General features: G+C 42.2%; 1 protein-coding gene across 1 annotated transcript in view; it reads right to left on the bottom strand.

The window, feature by feature from the left end:
* Positions 1 to 19,150, bottom strand: part of LOC124596084 (CD82 antigen) — a 294,285-nt gene extending 275,135 nt beyond the window's left edge. The window contains exon 1 of the mRNA XM_047135073.1: positions 18,955 to 19,150. The gene's annotated coding sequence lies outside the window, so the exon portion shown is untranslated. The remainder of the gene's footprint in view (positions 1 to 18,954) is intronic.
* Between the last annotated feature and the right edge of the window lie 2,675 nt (positions 19,151 to 21,825).

Raw genomic sequence — 21,825 nt, 5'->3', positions numbered from 1 at the left:
CGCCCAGACATCTAAATCACAGCTCATTGTCGTCCAGTAACTACCAGCAGACACACAGTGCTGCCAAGTGCGAGAACAAAAAATCGGCAAGTTTATAATTTTCCTGACGTGAAGTACTTAGAAAAAAGTTATTTATTTTGCATTTACAGGCATTATATGCAGTTAGTTGAACCTACAGGAGCAACAATAAAGGCTAAAAGCTCCATTGCTTAGGTAGAAATAAGTAAAATATACGCGTCCCAAAAAAATGACAATGGCCAGTAATGGGTTAAAGCGTGCAGGAATGAAGGTGTGCTCACGACCCTGATGTCAAGTTACACTGAGTCTATAGGAGCAATATGTAGCATAGCGCGGTGGATTTAGTGTCGTATTCGGACTACCGGATATGCATTACGTTCAACAGCGTTCAAAGAAAAATAACCAATAAATCCGCAAGATGTCGAAAGTTCGGGTGTTCACGTGCTCTTGTGCTCTCACACGGCAGCCACCACTGCTATTAGGCTCTGAAGCGGGAGTATTCCATGATGGCCCACAACAAATCCTGCATTATTTCAAACAAAACTGGAGGACTGCACTCCAGAGTTTACGTCTAAGAAAGATTGGGAACCGCTGTACTAATGGATAGTGTTCCTTAGGATGGATAGGACGTGACCACAGTCAAGAGCTACTGGTTCAGTTTTTTATTTCAGCAACTCTGCGATGTATTATTCACCTATACTTCGGCGAATTCTAACGGTCGGAAAGCCATTTTGATTTTCCGAAAACATTACACCAAAATGCAGGTGTTGACTCACGCAGATTCCAGCTCACGTCAGCATAAGGTAAAATTTGATTACTTATTAATGCCCTCTGATGGCTACAAAGCTCTAAACACGTAGCTGTTTTACTGGCAATAATAAAGTAATTAATAACACGTTAAGTGCTGGTGCTTATATAACGTTTATATACGTCATAAAGTAATAAAAATTATATTGAAACCCTCCAGTTGCGTTCAGGTGAGTATTGTCCGTGGGCGACAGTTAAGTTCCGTAGCGAGCTCAGCTACACACCTACGGGGCATTGTTTGTATTAAATGGCTGCCAGCAATAACAAGACGGAGCATGACCTCGCGGGCTCAAAATATCTCTGACAGGCTGTGTTTAGAAATCGGGACACGTAAGCCTGATTGTGAGCCATCCAGAGCGTTGTCTGACGTTGCGACTCCAGAATGTGTAAGGAGGAATAACGCAACACACACACACACACACACACACACACACACACACACACTCCATACTCCAATGAAACTCGAGCGCTTAGCGACTTTCAACAAACTTCACAAATAATTTCAAATTTTTACCTTTTCTCGCTGCCATCTCCGACAAAATGACAGGAAAAAGGTTTATTGCTTAGTACAACATTTTGTCTAGTGACTATTCGCAAAAACTTTGCAGGCAGTACGGAAATATACTCTGAATGTGGCTGTAAAATTATATCACTGTACCGACACAATTGATGAGGTATGACACAAACTAGCTTTTGTTTAAAATGGAGCGCGAATTACCTGAATTACATTCATCCACTGTTTCGTAATGAGGGTGATTAGCGACTTCACTAACAAAACAAAGCATAATTTCAAACCTTTTTCACAAACTTTCTTGCTTACACGCTTAACGTCAAATATTCAACACCTCAACTCGGTAATCAGACGTTTCAAACAGTTTTGTACAAGGCAGTTAAGATTGATTGAAGAATGGGAGGTTTACTGGTTTAGTAACACGCCAGACATTACTGACCCTATGATTTATCTTGCAAAACATACTGGAAGACACAGACTTTACTGTTATTGCGCTTACACACTTAGGGTAAGCTTTTGAGAATATTGACTGCAATTCAGCTTGAAACTCTGAAGTGTCAAGCATGAAATACAGAGAGAAATGTCCAGTCAACTTGCCGTTTTAAGAGTCTGAAGTCAAAATGAAAGCAGTACTTGAATAGGCCGACACGACTGCAGCCTCTCTCACAAGTTAGTTCAACGAACGAGTCAAGTAATCTAAGGGGAAAATGGAATTCACGTTCAGGAAGAAATGAAACCTATGGTTTGCCAATGGCGTTTTAACCCTGTCCGAAGGAAAGGGACTTGAAAGATTAGCAAAATGGAGGGATCGGTGTTGTAAAACCACATTACTTCATCAAAAATGGAAGAAAAGTAATAGAACGTAGTCAAATTAACTCTGTTGATGCGAATTAGATAAGGAGTAGACCAATCTTGCTATTGGGACTATGGGGAAGTAGACAGCATACAAAAGGCAGACTGAACATGACATGAAAAGCGTTTCTGAATAAGGAAAATTTGTGGTCATTGCATATATACGGTATTTAAGAGATAGGTTTCCTGGTAGCATTTGCCTGGTGCAGAATGAAACGGGGACATTAAACAGTAAAAAAACAAAACTGAATATTTTGTAATTTAGTGCTCCAGAAGAATGCTGACTTAAGGTGAGCAGTAACCTGTGACTTTGTCAATGGCCCTGCAATTTACGGCAAAGTTTCATCGTCGAGTTACTGTAGAAGAAAACGACAACAGGCAGAATTTCTATTTGGCTTTATGAACGACACCTTGTTTTTAATGTGGAAAAACTTTCGCTGATGCAGATGTGCAGGAAAATACTTAGATGATCGAATACAGTATTACTGGTGCGATAGCGAGCCATCTCTGTTCAATACCTAGGCGTAACGCTGCAAAGAGACATGAAATGGAACAAGCACGTAAGATCGGTTGTTGGAAAGGTGAATGGTCATCATTGGTTAACTGAGAGCATCCTAGGGAAGTGCAGACCATCTGAAGGAGACCGCGTACAGAATACTTTTGTGAACAATTCTTTAGTACTGCTCGAGCGTTTGGGACACGTAGCTGGTCGGATTAAGTGAAGACATCGAAATAATTCAGAAGCGTTCTGTTAGGTATGTCACAGGCAGATAATTTTGAGGGTCCTATACTGCGAATACTTGGGCGGGATTCTTTAACGACTGAGAAAGAATCACACACAGTTCGCCTACAGAGACGCGAAATCGCCTACGGAAATGCGCAACCTACAACAAAAAACTTCTATACACAGAAGTAATAATCGAACCAGAAGCCCTGCATGATAGCGAAACACGCCTGCATGATAGCGAAACACGCACACTTCGCACAGAATGTGGCATGGAAAACACACTGAAAGAAAACAAGAGAGTCTCGTACCGCATAGAACAGAAGGTAGCTACAGAGTAGAATGCCGCAGGCGGCCGAAGTGGCCGAGCGGTTCTAGGCGCTACAGTCTGGAACCGCGCGACCACTACGGTCGCAGGTTCGAATCCTGCCTCGGGCATGGACGTGTGTGATGTCCTTAGGTTAGTGAGGTTTAAGTAGTTCTACGTCCTAGGGGACTGATGACCTCAGAAGTGAAGTCCCATACTGTTCAGAGCCATTTAAAATGTCAGAAAACAAAATTGTCCAACCTCGCATCAAACTTTCGAAGGAGAGAAAACAATTCATTGGAGACACCACAGACTCCCGGACTTAACCACAAAATCTGAACATACACGGAACGACGAACTATACCCCGAAACCAAAACTATATCCCGAAACCAACAAGTCAAAAAATGTCTACAGAGTTCACAAAAATTCCTCTGACGTTCTAGATAAACTCACTGACACAGGATTGGAAGATGGGAAGTGCGGAAGGAGAGAAACTGCGAAGGAAAGGGGAATAAAGTAGATTTAAGGTAGAGTATTCATGGAGAAAAGAGAATGGCAGCTGCATGCAAACACAGAAAATTGGATCCAAATTATCTCTGATCAGCAGGGCTAATAAAATAAAAAAATGGTTCAAATGGCTCTGAGCACTATGGGACTTAACTTCTAAGGTCATCAGTCCCCTAGAACTTACAACTACTTAAACCTAACTAACCTAAAGACATCACACACATTCATGCCCAAGGCAGGATTCGAACCTGCGACGTAGCGGTCGCGCGGTGCCAGACTGTAGCGCCTAGAACCGCTTGGCCACCCCGGCCGGTCAATAAAATAACATAAAATAAACGTAATGAGGATGTGTGCATGTGCAAGTTTCCATAGCGAGTAACATGAGGAAAAGCTAAGTGGAGCAACAGGGACTATAAAAACGTACGGTCAAAGAAAAGAAGAATCTCTCTCCCATGGGTTAATGCAAAATAGTGATCCTCCAGTCCATGACCAGTAAATACCCTCAGATATAGCCGCTCGGCTGGATGCTGTGTTGCTTTGGGACCCGGCTAGACTTTGATGGCAACGGAAGCAGATAGCAGGGGGCAGTCGCTTGAAAAGCGAGCGCCCAGCCGGATGGCCGCAGATCAAAGGGCGCCGAGCCGCACCTGCTGCCACCTGTCTGCGCTCTGAAACGTCACAGCACGACAGATGGCTGCTGCCCAGTCAGCCTTTGCCAACTGTGACACTACACTGCATGGCTGAGCACTTCATTACAGCAACGGGACTGTTTAAAGTCGGGAAGAGTAAGGCCTTCCGGACACGTGGCGACTGAAAAAAGAACGCAACGGGCAACTGCTTGCTCCTCATACGGACCAACTCGGAAGTGAGAAACTGCAGCTGCCGTGTTGAGCGTGGAGGAGAGGGAGTATTGTTTGACACACCCGAGCATATTTTGATTACACTGCTTGTCGATTACAAATGGTTCAAATGGCTCTGAGCACTATGGGATTTAACTTCTGAGGTCATCAGGCCCCTAGAACTTAGAACTACTTAAACCTAACTAACCTAAGGACATCACACACGTCCATGCCCGAGGCAGGATTCGAACCTGGGGCCGTAGCGGTCACGCGGTTCCAGACTGAAGCGCCTAGAACCGCTCGGCCACAACAGCCGGCTGTCGATTACAGATTAAAGTTCTAAAGGAATATTATTACCATAAATTATTATTATTATTGCCACATAGAAAACTAGGAAAATTCTGGAGTCATCCGTACATCCGAAGAAATATGAACTGCAGGCTGTATATAGTAGCCAACAAGTTGTAACAGTCATTGGAAATTCATAGTTTTTTATAGATCCACTAAACACTGCTACAGCCAAAATATATCGTTCCCTTTATTTTTAACTTAGACGTCTTAAGATGTATGCACACAAATATGGTGAAGGTAGTCTGTGCCGGTTTAAATCATTTACGTGTGAAAACCGCTGTAGTTGCATTTATCGGAGATGTGCCCTTCTCACTTTCTTTCCATTCGGCAATGTAATTTTATGAAGTATGACAAAGGCTGCTAGTCACTCGAAAGAATACTATCGGTATGATTTACAATTTTTTGAACACTTTTTTTTATAAATACTGGATGTAAAGTACACTAACCATTATATGAAATTCTTTTTCCACCTCGCACCCCACTTTCTCCGCCTAGGGTTACCATATTTTGGAAAGAATAAACCGGAGGTACTACGATGTTTATGAATCACAAAGGTTTATTTTTTATACAAAAGACATTTCTCACCTCCTAGAACCTTCTTAAGTAACTTTTCCTCCGATTTTTGTAGTATTGAGAACAAATGAGATCTTTATAATTGTGACCGACGATCAACAAATTCTTTACACACTGTACTGAAAGTATTTCTTTCATCAGCCTAATGCATGTTTAATAAGGACGATATCCTTTCCACATATGCATTGTGGGAAGGGATTGCAAAGAAGTATTACACAATTTTCAAAAGTTCCGAGTACTTATCGCCTGAACGAAATCAGACCGTATATCAGATACATCGTTCTCTAAAACTTTGATATGGTTTCCGATTTGAACTGTTCACTTAGGAGCATTTTTAGACGCTTTACTTCAAGCAATTCACTTTCATCCACAAGAATATTTCTGTTTCTCAAATAGGCTTCATCGCTTTCCATGCTTTCTCAACCAAGTTCTTGGTAAGAGTTAAGCAATCTAACCCAGTTAATCGATCGTACTGCCTTAACCACTTTCTAATGTAATAACTACAAACAGAATAAAAAGCATCCATATTTTTCCAGAACACATTAACAAGCTGGTCATTGTCACATGTAGAGATGACATCTCTTACCTTTAGGGGATGGAAGCTTTTAGCCCTCTTTTGCAGACTTGGCAGCACCACTCAGGACAGAATGCACTTCCCACTATAGTCTCTTTTTGACCTTCAATACGCAATTTTTCGTTGTGCAGGTAACTGGAGACACTGGTATCTTATCCAGCGATACGCTACCCTAGTGCAACGAAGCTGAAGATCAAGTCGCCATGCCACAACAGTCCACGATCGCCTGAAATGTTGCCAACCAGCTTTCATCTCTCCCAATTTCTGCACAATTTGTCTGCCCGATGACACTTGACGTCACTGAACAAATTGACATGGAAATCTAAAAATGACGCATTTTATAAATTTACAACGGGAGGTTGAAATACAGAATTGAAGACCGGGTGGTACCTATATGAACCGGGTAATTTTTTACCCTATCTACACTAAGCACCAAAGAAACTGGTATAAGAATGTGTATTCAATTACAGAGATATGTGAACAGGCAGAATACGGCGCTGCGGTCGGCAATGCCTATAACCCTAGGGTCTGGCGCAGTTGTTGGAACGGTTACTGCTGCTACAATGGCAGGCTATCGAGATTTAAGTGACTGTGAACGTGGTTTTATAGTCGGCGCAGGAACGATGTGACAGTATATACATAGCAGCGATGAACTAGGGATTTTCCCGTACGACCAATTCACAAGTGTTACGTAAATATCAGGAATCCGGTAAAACATCAAATCTCCGACATCGCTGCGGCCGGAAAAAGATACTGCAAGAACGAGACCAACAACGACTGAAAAGAACTGTTCTATGTGGCAGAACGCAACCCTTCCACGAATTACCGCAGGTTTCAGTACTGGACCATAAAGTGTCAGAGTGCGAACCATTCAACGAAACAACATCGATATGGGCTTTCGGAGCAGGAGGCCCACTCGTGTACCCTTTATGACACCACGACAAAAAGCTTTCCACCTCGCCTGTGCCCGTCAACACCGACATTGGAGTGTTGATGATTGGGAACATGTTGCCTGATCGGACGAGTCGTTTCAAATTGTATCGATCGGATGGACGTGTACAGCTGTAGAGACAACTTCACGAATACATGGATCCTGAATGTCTGCAGGGGACTGCTCAAGCTGGTGGCTGCTCTGCAATGGTGTGGGGCGTGTGCAGTTCGAGCGATATGGGACCCTTGATACGTCTAGATACCTCCTAGCTCCAATAGGAGCTGAGATAGAGCAAAAACTTTTTTTGTAGCCCTTTGCATATATGCTAGCCTGCACAATGAGCATGTGTGACAAAATTATCCTGCTGCGTAGTGTACATGTCAGGGGGCAAGGAATGGTTTCATAGCCCCAACATGTAGGTTGCCCTGCACTACTGGTATATTGGGTTGGAGTAGTATTGATCTGCTTTATTGACTTTGCATGGCAGCCTGTACATCAGGGGCAAATAAATGGGTTTCAGGCGCCTGATGTGTAGCCGCCCTGCAGTACAGGTGTGTTGGGCAAGCAGTATCCACCTGCATAACTGAACTGTATTGCAGGGGCTACACATGCTGATGAAAATGTCTGCAGGCCGGCTGAAATGGATTGTAGAGCCGAGATAGAGCAAGTGGGAGGAGGAAATAGAGAGGGGAGGACATAGATGCATGAGAGAGGTGAAAGGCACTGAGGGGCAGTGCACAGGTGGAAAAGGGAGGGGAAGGGAGATGTGGTCAGAGGTGTTGGAAGAAATGGGCAGAGAGGAGATGAAAAAGAGAGAATTGGGGAGATGGAGACAGATGAGAGAATGAGATGGATGGATGGATAGATAGATGTGAGAGGGTGCGTAACTTATACGTGGGTAAAAGGCTAGTCAGCAATAATCGCCAGATTTGTGTAGTCTTTCCTCCTGTACATAGAATCTGCCAACTAAGCATAGAAATTTAGTCGTGTAGATGTGGGCCATTCCACAGCCAGATGTCTTGCTTGCCTGGATTTTACTTTATTCATTTTTGTACGTTCACCTAACTGAATGAATTTTGCTCTGCAGCTCAGACATTGCCAATCCATTCATGTCCGGATTGCGTAGGACGGCCTCGTGTGCGCGATAACAAATCGCTGCTTGTTTCCATTATAAACATCGTTAAAAGCCCACAAACAACGTCACAAAGCATAGATATAGAAGAAGCGAAAAAATTTCTACCATTGCTCACTCGTATCTATGTTTATTTACACACTACCGATACGACAGCTAACCTCAAAACACATACAACTACTAATTGTCACCGAAGTTTGAATAGGTCGAAACTGTTTAGTTTCACCAACGAGTTGCGCAATCGCGCGCCGCGCTTGCGCAGTGGCAGATAGCGAATTTTCGCACAGCCTAGTGCCATCATGTAAACTAGGCTTTAGGCACATGACAGCAGGCTGCTGAAACGCGTGCTGTGAAGACAGATATGAAATCAAACTCATTGGTATCTCATAACTTTTTAACAGTCGCAGACCTCTGAATTCTATAAAACATGGACAAATTGAATTATTATAATTTTGAAAATGGCCGATAATGCAGCAACCGTAGACGAAATTTATAATATTACTTGAAAATACAGCTCTTCGGTTGCACAGGTAAAAATTTTTCAACTTTACCTAGGTTTCAACTGCTCTAAGGCAGCCTTCATCAGATGTAAAAAAATTTTACATTACCTATAACAGAGTTTTGAAATAATATAAAAATTATTAAATTATATGTAATAAAATTACATCATAGCTAACTGCTACGGTACAGTAGATAAAGCATACTTACATAGAGTAAATAGTTATGAAATGGTTTAGAGCAACAGTGCTCACGTTAAAGATAAAAATATATTTGTACATTATAAAATTTTCCTAGGAATGCACAACTTGATTAAGACGCGCCGCTAAGGGTCGCGTGTGCGGCCGGCACTGTAAGCAGCATCAGACTGACAGGCGCGCGCGCCGTCGATGTTAGCAAGTCGGCACCTTGTATCGCGCCATCTAGTAACTTACAGTGACAACAGCTGTCAGAAGCATTGGAACAGGGGTGCACTTAATGTGCTGATTACATTATGTCAGATAGTATGTGACAGATCGAAAGTTGAACAAAATATTATACTGTAAAACAGGGAGAGAGATAACTATATTTAAGGCTACAGTACGGGAAGCATAATATCAATATTCGGCGTTAGGTGATTTTCAGCAAGGGCTTTACACCATCAAAGAAATTTTTATCACGTAATTGTAATTGCTCATCGAGGATTAAATGGTCGTTACGGGAAAAATGTTTGAAAATTTCAAACTGTTCAAGAATATCAAGTCTGAAGCCTTTCTTTTCCGTATGTAAGATACTAATATCATGAACATCTTTAGGTTTGTGTCCTGTGATAAGAAGGTGGTCAGCGAATGACGAATTATGTACGTTCGTACCTTTTTTCCCTAATAGATGCTCTTTATATCTAATCGAAAAAGCTCGTCCAGTCTGTCCAATATAATAAGCTGAGCAAGTGTCACAGGTGATTTTATAAACGCCTGAGTTTTGCAGAGGCGACCGTCTTGGTTTTAAATTATGGATAAGGTGAAAATCGCAGTATTTGCTATCATTCATGTGATGGTGATTTTAATGGTGAGCATACGTATTTTGACACAAGAATCTCATGAAGTCGGGCAAGCGGCAAGGGTACGAAGTTTCTGTCCAGGCAGGTGGCGAGGCAGACAAGTTGGCGTCGCGACGCAGCAGCTGCGGCCTGGCTCTGCTCTCCTTGCACGTGCCTAGCGGCCCTGAGCGGAGGTTCGCGGTTGGCCGGCCACGGGAACCGGTTCCCGCCTCCTGGAATGCCCCCCCCCCCCCTCCCCCACCCAAACTCCGCTGGAACACAGCTTTTGGCCTTCGAGGCCCTCCAGCCACTCCGCACTGAGCCAGTCCCACTGCCCCAGCACACCGAAGTCATTCCGCACAACTTTGATTAAAGTGAGAAAAACATCTCATATGCAGCTTTAACACTCACAGTTCTCAAAATTCCCATCCCGCTGGAGGTAGTTACTTAAGATCTGAGCTATGTGCAGTGTCTAGGCGGGTTGCTGTCATTTTCTCAGCTTAGTCACTACAAGAAGGAAGACAGGAGTAATTTTTATATTCAGTTTTTGCGTTCCTCATATCAAAACTGACTAACCGAACGAGTTTTAAAGGGACCACCGTTTAGCATGGACTCCGAATCACGACGCAACTCGGCATTTTTCATATTAACAAGCACTAGCAAAAGAGGAAGAAGTGATAGTTGACAAATAGCATCTTTGGGCTAAGGATTAAACCCTGAACCTCTACATCAGTAGTTGCCGACATTTCTGAGGCTATTGCCCTGAGTGCAACCACGTATTAGTTGGTACCCTCTCCCCCATACCCCTTCATCGTCAACATTCGCACCAGATTACGCTTTATAATGGATAAAGAATTTTCTTTGGGTACTTGTAATTTTTAAAATACGAATGAGAAATGATATTTAGTTTTGTGGGTGTTATGAATGAAACAATACTGGTGTAACAGTCTACAATATTTGTTATTTGTTACACGAACCGTTTTTCGACTGTTACGCCATCATCAGTTACAAAGATGCAGTGAAATTGTTAGATCAAAAACTTTAAACTTTTGCCTCTACAGAGTATCCTTATTACCACAGATGAAATGTTAATGCTAGAATTAAGATTGAAACAAGAGGGATTGTTTCAATGTAAATGCAATATACTACTATTTAACTAAGAATAAATGTAAAACATTAAGTAATTAACTACAGGCAAATTACAACAGTTGTACATAGAAGAAAATAATTGAACAATGAAGTTTGGTAATATACTCCAAAGATGTGGGTGAACGAAATAATCTTGTCTTTAACAGGTCCTAAATTTACAAACAGATAAAATATAGTGATAAGTAGGTGAGTAAAACAGCTGTGATTACACAACGTAAAATTTTTTAACACGAGAGAAATTTTAGTAACTGGATGGTTTTATGAGTAGTATATGCGTTTAGAAGTGGCGAGTAGGGGAACTGTGTCTGGTCATTCAATACTAATCTTGGACTGTAGCACGCATGTTTATTAATTTCAATTATTTCACGATCGTTCATCTACCTTTCTTCATGGATGTGATGTAATGACTCAAGTTTCAACTTCCTAACTATGGCCTCCTTTAAGTAGAAGGTCTGTAAAAGTTTCATCTCTTTTTCTAAATTTCCAGTGTCTGGTGTTCCTTCTAGCAGGTAAACATTGCCCTGCCAGACTGATCTGTATAGAATGTGCTACAATTACTAGTAACTTTATACATTCAAATCTTTACCAAAGCTGGCGTGCTCTCTATCATTGAGCAGAAAGTATCCAACAGTGTTGTGTACATATAATGTTTTTACGTCCCTGGATTTAAGGTTCAAATGGCTCTGAACACTATGGGACTTAACATCTGAGGTAATCAGTCCCCTAGAACTTAGAACTAATTAAACCTAACTAACCTACATCCATGCCCGAGGCAGGATTCGAACCTGCGTCCGTAGCGGTCGCGCGGTTCCAGACTGACGCGCCTAGAACCGCTCGGCCACACAGGCCGGCCTGGATTTAAACTTTCTGGCTACATCCGGTGAGGCTAAGTATGGAGTCGGATATCACCTTTTGCATTCTTGAAGTGGTGGGTCAAGGACAAGGTAAAGAGAAGAGTAAACCTTGTTTCTTCTCCTTTTTGTGCAGTATGGAGTCCACTGAGGTAGGAGGAGAGCCAATGTTTGATGGCATTTGTTTGACTGCATTTGATTCTATTTGAAAGTTGTGTCTTATTAAACCACGAACCAGTGAGCCACTGACAGAATCGGTACTTATTTTTTTTCTTTTTTTTTGTAGAATGGCGAAGCAAATCTCAAGTCCATTCCAAGTGCCACCTACAGTAAAGAACACTAACTGTCCGCAGTCAAGAGTAGACACTTGTTACTAAACATGTTTCTCTTGCAACAATCTGGATTCTCCCATATCCTGCATCCCAATTTCACAACTGAAATTTATTTCTCGGATTCGGATAAGGAAGGAGCTAAGAGACTAATTAATACCTTCAGTGGATTCAGTATTAAACGATACATGAAATCCGAGCAGTATGCTTTTCCAAGACATATAGCTCTATTAGAAAAATCACACGTGTTTATGTTAGGCATTTTCGTCACTTGTATGTAATTAGAATACAACATTAAGTAGCATTTTATGATTTCCGTCGCATCACCTAAGAAATGTGCGGTAATGCACAATTTTGCCAAATGTTTCATTATCTTGAAAAATTAAATGGCATTCGAAGCTATATTGTTTCTATGTTGTTCTCTTAACGTCTGAACTGCAACTGCTCGTATCATTGCAGGTTGGTTTGACAGCACTGGCCAGTCAGTTGGTCCAAGTTTAACGAGCCTGTAAAACTTTTGCTCCGCATTATCGCTCAGTCTGTGTGCGCGTAACACAGCATAAGACGTATTCTTACACTCGTACTTGACTGTACAGAACACAGCTTGGCTACCACTCCATGTGAAACTCAATGCATTGAGATTGAAGCAAACTCTGAAGAATACATGGTGTAATGTTTACATCAGGTTTATTCTTATGATGAACAGAGTATAGGTTTTGCAGCGATGATGTACCGTATTTTGTAGTAAACGTAATGGCATTTCTTGACAACTTCTGTTTTAGTTACGGCTTGCAAGATATATCGGCAACATTTGGAAATGTTTTACTGTCGCGTTAAATGGTGTGTCAAATTGTAAGCCGACTACAATCTGGAGAGGTGGTTCCTAACCCGGGGATTATTACACCGTGAGGGATAAAATGGAGTTTTCTAAGAGGTAAAAAAAAGAAGTTAGACTGTTTCATCTGCAAAACTAAACTATTTTTAAGACTTCATTAGAACTATCACTATCTTGTACGATTGTAACACCGATTACATAAATACATTTCTTTTTTCCAAATACTGGCATTAGCCTGTGACCATTGCGGTGGTTATAAGCAAATCTATGATCATCATCTTGATTGTTCCTCGCACATTCCACCCACTAGACACATACTTTGTACTGTATACTATAAATCTGTCACACTAGAACAGACATACTTAAATATACCTTCTCAGAGTTTTAAGTAGTTCCTGCAATGGACCAGAAATTGCTTCATTATTCACTTCGCAACAAATAAATGAACTGACAACTGTAATGACTACTGTTGTTGTTGTGGTCTTCAGTCCAGAGACTGGTCTGATGCAGCTCTCCATGTTACTCTATCCTGTGCAAGCTTCATCTGGAAGTACCTATTGCAACCTATATCCTCCTGAATCTGCTTAGTGTATTCATCTCTTGGTCTCCCTCTACGATTTTCACCCTCCACGCTGCCCTCCAATGCTAAATTGGTGATCCCTCGATGTCTGTATACCAACACATCATCGTGTGTTGTGATCTTCAGTCTGAAAACTTGTTAGATGCAATTCTCCACGCTACTCTTTCTTGTGCAAGCCAGTTCAGCGAATAACTACAGCAACCCCTCGCCATCAAGCAAATGTTAATTTCATGGTAAAATGAAATGTGTGGGGTAATTTTTTTTCATTTTTTCAAAAAGGTTCCAATAGGAGTAATTCTGAGATGGATAGAGTAGCAGAGGACAGAAGCATGGAGAGTTGCGTCTAACCGGCCTTCTGGTTTTAAATGTTCTCGTCGTCCTATGACTGGCCTGACGCATCTCACCACGCTAGTTTAACCTTCGCAAGCCTCTTCATCTCCGCGCAACAACTGGAACCTACGACCATTCAAGTCTGCTTACTAGTGTCAGTCTGCAGTTATTTTTCCTCACATTGCCATCTATCACCAAAGAAACTAAGCTCACCGGATAAAAAAATTCGTCACCCAGCGCGCACGCATAGACGAATCGCTTAGCCTTTATAAATGGTGCAGCAATGCAGTTACGAGCTCAATAGCACGCGCACTGCCTCTACCTGAGCACAAGGCTGTAGCAATCAGTGAGAAATTATGTTTCAAGCGGACTTAAGCATTGGTAAACTTAAGGCCGTGACAAACGTGACGTCGGTACTGTGATCGAAGGAAGATCCTGACAGACCGGAGACGCGCTTCACGGCTTGTGAACAAAAATCGCCTCCAAACCCGGCAGGAATTGCTGCAGGCAGTGAATGAAGGTCCACTCCAACCTGCTAGCGAGAGAACTTTGTGACGGGAACCTCAAGCAATGAGTATTTGGTGTCTGTCATCTCGCAAGTGCCCATTACTCAAACAGGCACAAAGACAGCTAAGTTGATCGGGGTAGAAGAATATGTAACCGTTTCTGAATACTCCCCCATCCTATATATATCTCGACCGTCCGGCAAAATCATGTGACTAACCCCGTAGAAAATCTGTGGGGCTTAATAGAATAGCGGGTAAAACGCTGACATCGGCATCCTTAAACTGATGGAACTGCGCGATCAAATTCTCAGCGAGTGGCTTAACCAGTACATGACGTACCTGCTCAACCCCGTAGAATCACTTCCTAACCGAATCCATGCGGTTATCAAGTCGAAGGGAGGAATTCCATGGTATTACATGATGCTTTTAATGATTTCGCTACGGGTGACTTTTTTGTCCAGTGAGTAGCTCTCCAGGTTTCTGCATGTTTTCCGTAAACTGATCTCCTCTTTTAGCGAAGTTATGCCACAAATATTTTTACACAAATTTGATTCAGTACTTCATTAGTTATTCGCTATACCCAGCACTCTTCCGTAACACTATATGTCAATAGTTTTAATTCTCTTGTCAACTATTTATCGTCCACGTTTCACTTCAAATAATATCTTCAGAAGAGGGCTTCACAACACTTTACATTAGATGATAAATTGCCCCATTGTAGTAAGGCGTCTTTCTATTCTGTACACTTCGGCCATAGTCAATTATTTTTCTGCTCAAGTAACAAAATTCGTCTGCTTTTAGTGCTCCATTTCGTGATTCAACTACAATTACTCAATTCGACTACATTCCACTATCTTTTTCATTTTTGTTGGTGACTGTCTAATAACTTCTTTTGAAAACACTGTTCATTCCATTCAACTGCTCTTCGAAGTCGTCTTTCGTGTAACAATTTCTTCGGCAAGCCTCAGTATTTTTATTTCTTCTCACTGAACTTTAAATTTCTCCTTGTTTTCCTTTAATGCTTGCTCAATGCTGAGGTTGAATTCATCTGGGATGGGACATAACCCTGTCTCATTACAACTACTACTTTCTTTTCGTAACATTCGACTCTCGTAACTGCAGTCTGGTTTCCTCTGTATTGTATCGCTGCACCCCTTAAAATTTCAAAGACTCTTCCAGTAAACATTGTCAAACGCTTTCTCTCTATATAAAAAACTGATCGTTAAAGATCGTCGTTAATGATCCGTAGGTTCGCGTGTCAATGACGTACGAGGCTACAGGCTACTGCTGAGCAACGCAATTCAAATAAACCAACGAGATTTCATGATCACGTCCAGAAAAAACAATTCGGCAGTGCCTGCTGCGTCATCTCCATCTCTCCGTGTGTGTGTGTGTGTGTGTGTGTGTGTGTGTGTGTGTGTGTGTGTGTACACTGAAGCTCTAGTCCTTCAAATTGCAATCTTCCGTAAGTTGTTTCAACGAAGATAGAGATCTTAATTGTCCGTCCGTCGACGAAGAAGTCATTAACATTGATACCGAATTCGGAGTGTTCAAGGATAGAAAAACGAAAATTGCTATTCCCTTTCGAGAGAATCTTCCAACTGCCTCAGTTCACAAAAACCACTGAAAAAATCTGGATGATCAGACGGGGCTTTAAAGCTAGCGCCTTTTGAATTCGAATCCAGTACCGGAACTGCTGTACGGCGTTCTGTGGTCGCCTGTTTAATTTCTCTTTGCTTTTCAATACCAGCAAATACCAAAAATCTCACGAGCAATGAATTTAATTCTACTCTCGTAGTTTGATTTCAAGATTCGTCGCTTCTCTCGATATGGTTTTTTGTTGTCACGTCCGTGTTTTAGTATTGTCAGGTTCCTGAATCCACTGATTATGTTGACTGCGTGAGTGCCTCCGTTTACAAGCGTGTTTACAGCAACAATAATGCGAATTCTACAGAAACTTCAATGTTACGGACCGTTACCTGCAAGAATGTTAACTAAGTAATCGCAAAAAATGACCTGCAAATACGAGGGAAACTTCGACTCCCATTCAAGGCATAAATCGCCGATTCAAGTTATAGAACGCTAACACGATCTTGCTTTCTCTACATTTCCAGCACAGTCCCACGTCTCAGGTTCGAGCCCTTCAAGTCTTATGGCCGCTGACTAGTGCGAAGATAGGCAAGTTCTGAGATACCCAGGTCCAACATTCGTTGTTCAAAAGTGATTAAGGGAAACGGTGCCGCTAATAAATACACAGGCAAAGTAAAGGCTACTGAAGACGCAGAAATCTATCGCGCAAACTTCAGTCATCATTGTCATGCTCATTCAATTTACTACTACACCATCTTGCGAACTTGCGTACAACTAGCAGGTATCACTTATTTCTTGGAAAATGTGCTTGCTATAACGTTTTGTTGCCGAGTTAAGTCCTGTGGCGCGTCTTTCAGTCTACCAATTCGTGCCAATGTTAAATATCTGATGACAGTCGTTATATGCACAGAAAGAAGGGTATATTCACCCACTACACTTTCCAAAAATTTTATCGTCATTCACGAAGTCATGCTCTAAAGCTTTATGAAGGCTGCAGTTAATACCCAATTAGTGACGAGGCAATACAGAAGGGTGGCAAAAATAGGATGTGGTGTGCGCTGAAGCAATTTAATGATATCCCTTCATGTGTATCATAAAAAGTTGTACAAATAGCGAATGTAACTGCATGTTTTGAAATCTACTCCTCGCTTGTTATCCTTCAGGCGGTTCGTCGTACTACTGCGGTACAGACCACCGCAGTGAACTGCTTTACACAGCAAGTAATGTTACAGAAGTTTCCAGGAGTCTTTAAAACCTGTAGCTGCTGGTGTCTTACGTAACATTAGGATTTTATTCCGGAGCTGCGCTCCTACATCACGGAAGGCTTAGCCCGTAACTATACTGGATAATCTTTTGAACAGTCATACCACCACTACCATTCAACACAACCAAGGATTTCTTTCCTATATTTACAAGACTTGTCACTGCTTTCCTAATGCAATGTGCTTAGCAGACGGAAATCTATCTACTGATCAGTTTTACGCTGCAAACGGTTTGAAAGTAGTGGGGGAGCACCCTATAACACGATGAAGATACCAGTCGGATTGTGAGAACTGCTCGATTGGAGAACAGCGCATTGACCTAGAAATGTAGTACTATGGGTTCGAATCCAGTGCCAGCAATCTGACTGCAAGCCCGCCTAAATACGGCACTGCTATATTCTCGTCGACCAAATTTTCGTTTCGATCTGTTTAATCCGGTAGCAAAAATGAACAGAGAGAGAGAGAGAGAGAGAGAGGGAGAGAGAGAGAACACCTGTAAAGATAACACAAACCGGGTCGACAGAAGCGTCCGATCCAACGCGTCGGCTTTGACCCGTGACGTAAGGGTGTTGTGTGTGACGTCATGACGGCGCGGAGTTTGGTTTGAGTGTGGCTGTCTCCAGTTCTGTTTTATTTTATTTACTTTTCTGATCTGTTCGTTCTATCTCGTGAGATTTTTTTTAAAATTTAAAAACACTTATTACTTATTTTAATTATCTGTTTCCTCGAATTTCTGTTTTAGTTTATTATATTTATCTTTCTGATCTGTTCGTTCTATCCCGTGAGATTTTTTTTTAAAGAAAAAAAACACTAATCGGCTACTGAAGCATCTTTATCTTCTATGGGTTGCAGGGGTTACGACCCCTGGGGAGGTGGGTGGGTATTCATGCATGGCTGTCTTCACTTACACGTTGTAGCTACGCAAGGCGTCTAAATTTGTTTATATTTAGTTTGCCCCCCACCCTAAACACCCCATTTCCCGCACTTGTCCCGTTAGTGTCATTAGGCTTCTTGTGGAAAGTGTGTGTGTTTGTTTTTGTTTCCGCCATATTTGTGACGTCATGGGTCAAAGCCGACGGGTGGGATCGGACGCTTCCGTATTTCCCACAAACCTTCGCCTTAAATCTTTTCTAATTTTTGGAGTTTAAAGAGTGCATATATCGCTATACTGTTCTGATTGGAAATACGACGAATTATCCGAGTAGGTAAACTTCCCTAAATTTGGGGACATTGTCATTAGCATCCGTGTGGCATTGTCTGGCTATCTGGATTAAAGTCCGTTTGCGGATGGGAACGTTCATTTCTTTGGGCTGACTAAACACGGGACTTTAAATTTCGACTGTGTTTGGTCTCGTGTTAATTGCTTGTAAAAGGGCACGCAAGCTTTACTGGAACTTTAACAGAAAACTTCAGTTCCACAAGACTGAAGCCAGTGCAAATCTGGATCCGTTTTCGGTAAGTTTCCTGTACATTTGCTCCACTGGCGTGCTGCATTCAAGACGTACACAAGAACAGCGAGAGAGGTTATATTCAACAGGTGCTTCCCCCATCCTGGATGAGCCTTTGCTCATGGATCAATGGGTACTCCACATAAATTTTCTTTTCGAGTGTCTTATATTTAGGTCCTACTTTGCAAGGTATTAATGAGTACAGCGTTTCCTTTAACGCTCCACAATAAAAACAAAAGACACTATCACATTCATTTAACTTACATACTTTGAATGACATTGCTCCGAGCAACCGAAGATGCTTCCAACAAAATTTTATGGAAAAAAAACACACACACACACACACACACACACACACACACACACACACACACAAACCAATCACTTCAGAAAAATCGATCAATTATTTAAGGGAAAAAAGTCACACTCACTGTTTGACCCTGCTGCGCCCCTCGGCCGGTAGTTTTCGACGGCGGCGTATTCACAACCCTCTCACACGCGGAAGGAGATAAGAATACTCGTCACCCGCCAAATCACTTCCAGCAGGTAAATGCAGCGCTCACACGGCAACCACGTTGTTCACGAACTCCGACGACAACCATCCACGACGCAAGCCACGGAGCGATTGTGAGCTCCAGCGCGCGCGCGACACTGGGCTGAGGGCAACTTCCCCCACCACGCTGGCGGCGCATGCGCAGTGGCAACCCGCAGCGCGTGTGACAAGTGACGTGAGAACTTTCGCAAATATCTCAATATCCGTAGGATGTGTACGATTTTAGCGTCATTAACGAACGAATTAGTTGAAATTAATTATGGGAAACAAACTAATTCCGGTTTTAGATCCGTCTATACCAGTTCTGTGTGTTTTTTTGTGACTGCTGCAACTCATTCAGACTCACTGTATCATTTATTTAATTATTCATGGTATTTCACAATAGCTATTACAGGCTTCCAGAGCTTGTAGATGGGACTTAGTAGCGTTTCACGGAGCAGAGCACAATTGTAGAGCTACGCGATACTTATACCGAGAGTGTTTTTCCTGGTACCTCACTCACTCCATCACTTACACTATGAGATCAAAATTATCCGGACACCTGACTAAAAAAAGACTTACAAGTTCGAGGAGTCTTCCATCGTTAATGCTGGAATTTAATATGGTGTTGGCCCACCCTTATCCTTGATGACAGCTTCCACTCTTGCAGGCTAAACAGGTGCTGGAAGGTTTCTTGGGTAATGGCAGCCCCTCCTTCACGAAGTGCTGCACTGAGGAGAGATATCGTCGGTCGGTGAGGCCTGGCACGAAGTCGGCGTTCCAAAACATCCCAAAGATGTTCTGTAGGATTCAGGTCAGGACTCTGTGCAGGCCCCATTACAGGGATGTTATTGTCGTGTAACCACTCCGCTACAAGCCGTGCATTATGAACAGGTGCTTGATCTTGTTGAGAGATGCAATCGCCATCCCCGAATCGCTCTTCAACAGTGGGAAGCAAGAAGGTGCTTAAATCATCAATGTAGGCCTGTGCTGTGATAGTGCCACGCTTAACAACAAGGGGTGCAAGCCCCCTCCCTGAAAAACACGACCACACCATAACACCACCACCACCACCACCGAATTTCACTGTTGGCACTACACACGCTGGCAGATGACGTTCACCGGGCATTCGCCATACCCACACCATGTCATCGGATCGCCACATTGTGCACCGTGATTCGTCACTCCACACAACGTTTTTCCACTGTCATATCGTCCAATGTTTACGCCCCTTATACCAAGCGAGGCGTGATGTGTGGCTTATGAACAGCCGCTCGACCAGGAAATCCAAGTTTTCTCACATCCCGCCTAACTGTCATAGGACTTGCAGTGGATGCTGATGCAGTTTGGAATTCTTGTGTGGTGATCTGGATAGATATCTGCCTATTACACATTACGACCCGCTTCAACTGTCGGCAGTATCTGTCAGTCAACAGACGAGGTCGGCCTGTACGCTTTTGTGCTGTACGTGTCCCTTCACGTTGCATGGGGGCTTAATTATAAAAATGCAAATAATTTTTATTTTTCGTAGCTGTATGTCCGATTACGAAGTCTCGTAAACGGTTGGCCCTGACTAGTATTATTACGCAATCTGACTGCATAGAACAACAACAAAGAATGAAATGAAAATTTCCGTTAATACAAATAATTAATTAAGTCCCCAGCAACTATAAAACCTACGAAACCAAAGCACAAGTATAACTGTTCTGTGTGTGGAAGTATGACTCAACGTACACATCTGGCACGGTTCTTCTTCAATTAGGCAAGAAATTTTAAATATCATTTATACTGAAGTAATTAAAAAATAGAAATACTATAATTGCGTAAGGAAAGCAGAATTACACTCTAATACAAGAACACACGCCAGATGCTTTGTTGACTGAACCTGTAATGACGCATTATTCTGGACACTGAAATAATGAGAGAGAAAAGAAAAAAAATTTTTTTTTTACCTTCGTTTATATTGATGAAAAGCACTCTAAACATTACAATATCTCCACACCGACTCGCTACTACCACATCTCAACAAGAACTCTCCACCACGACCTCTCGACAAGCACTCTTCACTACGACATCTCCGCACAGACTTACTACTACAAGTTCTCAACAAGCACTGACTACTACGAGTTCTCCCCAAGCACTGCCAGTGGAGGCGGCTGAATAATACTCTTTGGCGCAATCTCTGGCGCTGTGGCTCAGTGTAGCCACCTTTCATATGCCCCTCCTCCACGGGCCAGAATTTGATGGTATTTTTGCCAACATTGGTGGTGAAAATACCACCAAATTCGTCCACAAAAATACAGACAAAAATAAAAGATAATATTAATACCTAAATATCACATAATTAGTTAAAATTTTGGCTTTACACTGACCTTTCAATACCCTAATATATAAAATACAGTAAGCAATACAATTTCTTTTCATACATGTGACTTTACATAATAGTTCACACAATACACAAAAAATCAGTTTATACAAATGTTCACATAAAATGCTTTCAATGATTAGTTACAGCAGTAGCACCCAGCAATGGTCAACAGGTGCAGACACCAACAAGTGACATCATTCAGCAGAAGCAGTTCCATTAGTGGCACTCAGCAATGTTGAGCAAGTACAGACACCAACAGGTGACATCTTTTCAGTAGAAGCAGTCCATCAGTGGCACCCAGTAATGTTGAGCAGGTGCAGACACCAACAAGTGACATTATGTCAGTAGGAGCAGTTCCATCAGTGGCACCCAGTGCAGACACCAACAAGTGACAACATTCAG

The sequence above is a fragment of the Schistocerca americana genome, chromosome 2 (assembly GCF_021461395.2).
Source record: "Schistocerca americana isolate TAMUIC-IGC-003095 chromosome 2, iqSchAmer2.1, whole genome shotgun sequence".
In the NCBI taxonomy this organism is placed as follows: domain Eukaryota; kingdom Metazoa; phylum Arthropoda; class Insecta; order Orthoptera; family Acrididae; genus Schistocerca; species Schistocerca americana.
Note: the sequence above shows the minus strand (reverse complement) of the source record. Positions and strands in the feature narration are given on the sequence as shown.